The sequence below is a fragment of the Hyla sarda genome, chromosome 4, assembly GCF_029499605.1.
Source record: "Hyla sarda isolate aHylSar1 chromosome 4, aHylSar1.hap1, whole genome shotgun sequence".
NCBI classification, from domain to species: domain Eukaryota; kingdom Metazoa; phylum Chordata; class Amphibia; order Anura; family Hylidae; genus Hyla; species Hyla sarda.
Genome location: NC_079192.1, coordinates 298606843 through 298615276, shown reverse-complemented (window position 1 = coordinate 298615276; position 8434 = coordinate 298606843).

The following is an 8434-nucleotide window of genomic DNA, read 5'->3' as shown; positions in this document are numbered from 1 at the left end:
AGCACATTAGGAGTACCACATACTTTTGAATACACATAAGATAGTTGCCGGTCAAATCCTTGTTTGGCCCACAACTAATTCTACCAATCCCACCATAAACATGAACTCTCGGCTCAACCAAACATTCATGTGTTAAGAATGGAGGAGGTGGGGGTACACTGCTGCCAGACGTATCTGATGTTGACTTATCTAATAGAGAACAAAAGAGTTAGATAGGTTTGAGCATGCTAAATTTAAGCTATCATCATCTGAAGGCCACCATACCCATTAGATGGTCCTGCCAACCTGCAACTCTGCTTATTTATCCTCTACCTTTCTCTTCTGCTTAGTCTCTCACTGGTACAATAAATTCACTTTAAAATATTAACAATGACATACAAGGCCCTCTGCAATCTGCTCCCCACACAATCTTATTTCTTTTATATGGTTATTCTTCAAAAGCAATCTGAAGACTCTTCATAAAAGCTTTTACTCTCAGCTAGTGTCTCCCATCCCCTTTGCAGACTGTGTCCTCTCTCTCTCTGTATGTGTCTGTTACTCATGTTTGCTGTATTTTTTTTATTGCCTTAAAGGAGATGTCAGGTGCTCACTTTTCTTATTTTATCCGTTCCGGGCTGAAAAATAAAAGAAAACAAACTTTCTCTTACCTGCCTAGGCTCCCCCGGTGCTCCGGTACAGGTGTTCGGTCCCCAGGCTGTATTCTTCTTACTTCCTGTTAGCCCGTCCCGCCTCGGCCAGTGATAGGTTGAAGCTCCGTGTGACACGTCGGGCTAACAGGAAGTAAGAAGAATACAGCCCGGGGACCGAACGCCTGTACCGGAGCACCGGGGGAGCGTAGGCAGGCAAGAGAAAGCTTATTTTCTTTTTTTTTGCAGCCCGGAACGGATACAATAAGAAAAGTGAGCACCGGACATGTCCTTTAAGTCATGTCCGTTAACCTCTTTTTCATTTGTCCAGCACCCTGGAATCACTTTAAATACATAGTTAGAATAATAATAACAATAGTAATATTAATAATAACAACAGCAACAACCACTATTGCTACTACTACTACTGCTAATTATTATTAGTAGTATTATGTGAATATATAATGAGCCATATAAAAGCCAAATTTGGTGTATTCACCAAATATTCAGACAAAGAATATGATCACATAGGGCAGCATAAAACTGGTGATAGATCCCCTCTAAAAAATTTATAGGAGACCTTCACAAGTACAGGATCTGCTGCATATTTTGCTACAATTTTTTGCAGCTGATTTTGTTACCCATTTATTTCAATGGGTAGCAAAATCCAACTAAAGCATAAATATGCAGCATATCCTGTACGTGTGCACATACCCTTAGGGAACTAAACAAGAGCCCATTTTAGGGATATCTTGATGATGATGATTATAATGACGATGATAATATCTTAGATCAGAAAACATGATATGGAGTAGGCACTTTAGATAGATGCACATGTTGTTAGTAAGATATGTTATCTCTCAGAGCCAGCACACATGTGCATTGATTACATGTAATAGGCTTTGTCTCAGTAAGGTATAGACGTACATGACACATTGGACACACAGCAGTGATGGGCTTCCACTTCGATAATGAATGCCCTTACATGCTGCACTTTAGATGCTGTTATAAAAGGTCTTTTTCAAACATCCACCTTAAAAAATAGTAATAATAGTAATTTGTATAAATATGTAAAAATTAGTCATAATAAAGCCAATTAAATCTATTTGTAGACTGCACAGAGTATGTGGTCACTGTTTGCAGTAAACATCTACCTAGAATTACTACTAAACTTGTGCAAAGTATGTTACTACTCCAATTTTCTGCCCAATTGCCAACATGAAGAGTGAGTGAACACTGTAGTGATCTGAAGTGTTCAAGGATGTCATTGGCTTGACGTGCCCCATGCACTTAGCAAAGTGTAGGGACTGTCACCCAGTTCGGGGCCAACATTTATGTCATAGGAACAGTAACTGGGGGCAAGCTAAAATCTGCACTGCTCCCTACCTGACATGACACTATATTTACATAAAAACTTTATTTTCATAAACAGATAATTTTCTGATGACACATTTCCTGTTACATTGTGATATAGATTTCCTGAACTGCTCAGGCATCTTTTGACAGACATAATCAATTAATAACTAAAGAGGCACATAGGCCCACAGGGAGTCAGTCTCATGAGCCCATCCTCAAGAGTGTCTGGCAGCAGAGCTAATTCAAGTCAACACAGCCATGTAAACAGGAGAAGTCAGCACTTGTAGCACGTCAATAGAATGTAATGCCAAGATTTATTCAAGCAACGTTTAATTTAACTAGGACATAATGGAAAATTCAATGCTCGACCCAATCATTTTACAGAACCCTGGCAGCGCTTGTACTGAACAACTTATCACTTAATGACGGTGATATATTTCTCTCTATGTCAGCATGTTGTGCGGCAGGACTACAACAGTATAATCATGTCTAATTAGCTTGTTTTAAAAGTAACCTCACATTTATTGACTTGTCCAATATAATAGCTTTATTTGGTACATTTCGAAAGGATTTAGACCCCTCCACTTTTCCTTTTATTAAGTAACAGACTTTTTCTAAAAAAAGAATAAAAATAATTTTGACAGATTTGTAAATTACTTCTTATCAGCTGCTGTATGATCCACAGGAAGTTCTTTTCTTTTTACATTTTTTTTCTGTCTCACCACAGTGTTCTCTGCTGACACTTCTGTCCATGTCAGGAACTGTCCAGAGCAGGATAGGTTTTCTATGGGGATTTACTCCACTCTGGACAGTTCCTAAAATGGACAGAGGTGTCAGCAGAGAGCACTGTGGTCAGGTAGAAAGGAAATTCAAAAATATAGGAACTTCCTGTGGATCAAACAGCAGCTGATAAGTACTGAAAGGATTAAGATTTTTTTTAACAGAACTTATTTACAAATCTGTTTAACTTTCTGGCACCAGTTGATTTAAAAAAAAAAAAATTATGTTTTTCAGTGGAATACACCTGGGTAGTCCTACATGCGGCTATAGCAGCCATGGCTGGCACTTGTGATACCGATAGATGCTGGGCAGCACCTGGCCTTGCAGTGCACAACCAATAATTGTCATTAAAGGGGTACTCCCACCCTAGACATCTTATCCCCTATCCAAAGGATAGGGGATAAGATGTCTGATCGCGGGGGTCCTGCCGTTGGGGACCCCCACATTATTGCATGCGGCAATCCTTTGGATAGGGGATAAGATGTCTAGGGTGGGAGTACCTCTTTAAATTGCAATTGCTATGTGCTAGCTGCATTATTTCAGTAGACTAAATTTGATAAAACCCACCCTGTCTATATAAAGTTCTACAGTAGAAAGTGAATGCCAAAAAAAAAAAACATAAAGTGAAGGTAACTTTTTGTAGACCTTCGAGAAAGAATTGTGTCAAGGCACAGATATAGAAAGGATGCAAATAAATTACAGCAGCATTGGAGGTCCTGAAGAACAAAGTAGCCACTATCATTTTTAAATAAAAAAAATCCACCAGAATGTTAGCCACTTGTGGTCTCTGTTGTGACTTATGAAGGGGGGGGGGGAATCCCACAAATAAGGCACATGGAGAGCTGCCTTCATAAAACAACCCCCCCCCCCCCCCCATTTATTAAAGATACAGTCTGGAATAATGTGAACCAAAGGCCTGGGACACATAAAAGGAGGACTGGGTTCCGGGCGCTTCCCCTCCTAGTAGAGTACTGAATCTTAGGCAGGCAGATCCATAGAATAAAAAGGGAGTTTATTTGCAACAATAGTTTCGAGTCACAAGACTCGAAACTATTGTTGCAAACTATTGTTGCGAATAAACTCCCTTTTTATTCTATGGATCTGCCTGCCTAAGATTCAGTACTCTACTAGGAGGGGAAGCGCCCGGAACCCAGTCCTCCTTTTATGTGTCCCAGGCCTTTGGTTCACATTATTCCAGACTGTATCAGAAATGCTGAGTGACTAGCTCACTCAGAGAGGACTTCAGGAGCTGCTGACCTCATCTTCACCGAGCGATACTACATGCAGATATAGGTGTTGTGCCCTGAGCATGACCACTTCTGGTAAGCCTACCTAATTATCCTAAGGGGCTCACCTGTCTGAACCATCCGCACTAGGAGCGCACCTCTCTTTTTGTCTTTTTCTCCCCATTTATTAAAGGACTCTTAGACCACATGAAGCATGATTATTTGACCTGATAAAACCAAGAATCAAGCTTATAATCACTACTAAAGTACTGGGTAGGGTCTGAATATTTATGTAAATGTGGTATTTCAGTTTATTATCTTACAGTGCTCATGTCACACGTTTCCACATTACCGTATATACTCGAGTATAAGCCGAGTTTTTCAGCACAATTTTGTGCAGCACGTCTGCTGCGCACGGACGTCCCTGTGCGTCGTCATCAACGCAACGTCACTAGTCCGTGGCCAGCCCGTAGCGGAGAAGAGGGCTTCCCGGTGAATATGGACAGCCCGGAACGACTAACCCTCCCCACCGGACGGTCCCTGCAGCATAGATGGCCAAAGATGGACGGCCCAGACCAGCTCACCCTTCCTTCCCACCGAGAAAGCAACAACTGGGGGGGGGGGGTGAGTAGAAAACAAAAGGGGGGTCTGGATGATGACGAAGGGATTGACAGGCAGCGATGATAAAGGGGGGGGATGAAGACGAGGGGGATGATGACAAGGGGGATGATGACAAGGGGGATGGTGATGAGGGTGATAATGACGGGGGTGATGATGATGGGGGTGTTAATGACGGGGGTCTGGATGATGACAGGGGGGATGATGACATGGGGGGATGATGTATTTCCCACCCTAGGCTTATAGACGAGTCAATAACTTTTCCTAGGTTTTTGGGGTGAAATTAGGGGCCTCGGCTTATATTCGGAACGGCTAATACTCGAGTAAATACGGTACTCATTTTGCTTTGTTATTATGGGGTATTGTAAGTGAGAGAGCAATGCTATCTGCATCTCTTTCTTGTGACACAGATCAACTGGTTCTCTGGTTGAATCATTATATAAACTATAAGGCTTGGATCACACATAGTACTTTGGTCAGCATTTTTAGCCAAAACCAAGAATGAGTCAAAAGCAGAAAAAACAACAATATGAGACTTTATATTATAGTTTTTTTTTCTCTCTTGGTTCCAGTTGTGGTTTTGTCTAAAAGCCAATACTGTATTAAAATATTACATGTGGACCCAGCATAAGTGTAAATGTCAAATTGAGGATCAGCACCACTGAACAGGATTACAATTCAGTTTACCATGGTTGGAGGCTTAAACATCTGATGTAATTATTTAGTGATAATTTAACATGTTCAGCACTGCTAGGCTTGACCTAAATGATATTACACTATGGACAGACTGGTGATGCACAACATACAGTTGCAAGAAAAAGTATGTGAACCCTTTGGAATTATATGGATTTCTACACAAATTGGTCATAAAATGTGATCTGATCTTCATCTAAGTCACAACAATAGACAATCACAATTTGCTTAAACTAATAACACAAAGAATTAAATCTTACCATGTTTTTATTGAACACACCATGTAAACATTCACAGTGCAGGTGGAAAAAGTATGTGAACCCCTAGACTACTGACATCTCCAAGAGCTAATTGGAGTGAATTGTCATCACACTGGAGTCCAATCAATGAGATGAGATTGGAGGTGTTGGTTACAGCAGCCCTGCCCTATAAAAAACACCCACCAGTTCTGGGTTTGCTTTTCACAAGAAGCTTTGCGTGATGTTAATGATGCCTAGCACAAAAGAGCTCTCAGAAGACCTATGATTAAGCATTGCTGACTTGCATAAAGCAGGAAAGGGTTATAAAAGTATCTCCAAAAGCCTTGCTTTTTATCAGTCCACGGTAAGACAAATTGTCTATAAATGGAGAAAGTTCAGCACTGCTGCTACTCTCCCTAGGAGTGGCCATCCTGTAAAGATGACTGCAAGAGCACGGCGCAGACTGCTCAATGAGGTGAAGAAGAATTCTAGAGTGTCTGCTGAAGACTTACAAAAGTCTCTGTCATATGCTAACATCCCTGTTAGCGAATCTACGATACATAAAACACTAAACAAGAATGGATTTCATGGGAGGATACCACAGAGGAAACCACTGCTGTCCAAAAAAAACATTGCTGCACGTTTACAGTTTGCACAAGAGCACCTGGATGTTCCACAGCAGTACTGGCAAAATATTCTGTGGGCAGATGAAACCAAAGTTGAGTTGTTTGAATGAAACACACAACACTATGTGTGGAGAAAAAGAGGCACAGCACACCAACATCAAAACCTCATCCCAACTGTGAAATACGTATGGTGGTGGGATCATCATGGTTTGGGGCTGATTTGGTGCATCAGGGCCTGGACAGACAAAGACCCAAAGCATAGAAGTAAATCAACATCTAAATGGCTTAAACAGAAGAAAATACGTCTTCTGGAATGGTCCCGTCAGAGTCCTCACCTCAACCCGATTGAGATGCTGTGGCATGACCTCAAGAAAGCGATTCACACCAGACAGAATATTGCTGAACTGAAAATTTTCTGTAAAGAGGAATGGGCAAGAGTTACTCCGATCCGTTGTGCATGTCTGATCTTCAACTACAGGAAACGTTTGGTTTAAGTTATTGCTGCCAAAGAAGGTTCAACCAGTTATTAAATCCAAGGGTTCACATACTTTTTCCACCTGCACTGTGAATGTTTATATGGTGTGTTCAATAAAAACATGGTAAGATTTTATTCTTTGTGTGTTATTAGTTTAAACAGACTGTGATTGTCTATTGTTGTGACTTAGATGAAGATCAGATCACATTTTATGACCAATTTGTGTAGAAATCCATATAATTCAAAAGGGTTCACATACTTTTTCTTGCAACTGTATGTTGTGCATCACCAGTCTGTCCATAGTGTAATATCATTTAGGTCAAGCCTAGCAGTGCTGAACATGTTAAAGGGTACCTCTCATCAAAAAAACTTTTGATATATTATAGATTAATGTATGCAGAATAACTTTACAATTGCATGTTATTAAAAAATATGCTTCTTTCTATTTAATTTTCCACTTTGAAGAAATTACCACTAGGAGTCTCCCTACCAGTCCTGGCAGCAAGCATTTCAGACTCATGCTGGAGTCCTAAACACTACGAGCTGCCAGTCTGCTTTGTTCACAAAGGAGAACACTCAGAGCTGCCAGCCTGCTTTGTTCACAGCCTGTTTGGCTGTGAACAAAGCAGGCTGGCCGCTCTGAGTGTTTAGGACTCCAGCATGAGTCAGAAATGCTTGCTGACAGGACTGACCGGGAAAAATACAATAGAAAAAAGCATATTTTTCATTAACATGCTATTGGAAAGTTATTCAACATTCATTAATCTAAAATATATCAAAAGTTTTTTTTGATGAGCGGTACCCTTTAAATTATCACAAAATAATTACATCAGATGTTTAAGCCTCTAACCAAGGTAAACTGAATTGTTTACCAGTGTGTGATCATGGGGGGTCCAACTGCTGGGAACCCCCGCAATCTCCCATATGGGGCGCGGCATTGCCGCGTCTCTGCACGGCTAATGTGTGTGACACGCCCCTCCGTACAACTCTATGGGAGAGGCGGGGATGCACAAACGCTGCATCTCTGCCTCTCCCATAAAAAACATTGGAGGGGGCTAAGTGTCTAGGGGATAAGTGTCTAGGGCTGCAGTTCTCCTCATTTAAGGGAATAAAATAAGCAGAAGGATGCCAACCCACTATGACTAACTGTGAAACGCTTTAACAGCAAAGCTCAAAAATGCAGCCAGGACCCAAGTAGCTAGTTATTCAGACAGGTCCCAATGGTTGCTCTCCTGTGTATGTCAGCCCTGAATGATGCGTTTCACCACATACACAGAGAAAAAGAAATGCATCACTCAGGCTACATTCACATGGCAGTTTACTTCTGTCCCGCTTTTCTCCTGTCACTGCCTCCTAAACAGACCACACTACTAATGGATGCAAACTGATGCAAACGGATGACATTCTGTGGCATCCTTACGCATCAGTTTTTCATTCGTTAGTATGAAAAGTCAGCCACCTACAGACTCTCGCAGCCAGGACTATTACTACTCCCATCATGGAACAGACTTATTTCCATGATGGGAGTAGTAGTTCCTGACTGCAGGAGTCTGCAGGCAACTGGGAAGGCTACATTAGTGCTTGTACTACTACTCCCATCATGGAACAAAGTCTGTTCCATGATGGGGGTTGAAGTACAGGGGATGAGGGATTGATCTCACTGGGTCTCACTTCTGAGACCCGATGCACTCAGAAGTTATAAAGCAGGGGAGCAGGCGGCATGATCCGCAACCCTGCGATGTATCCTGTGTTTTTACTTTCATTTTTTAATCTGCCGCCGGGAGCCCTGAATGGC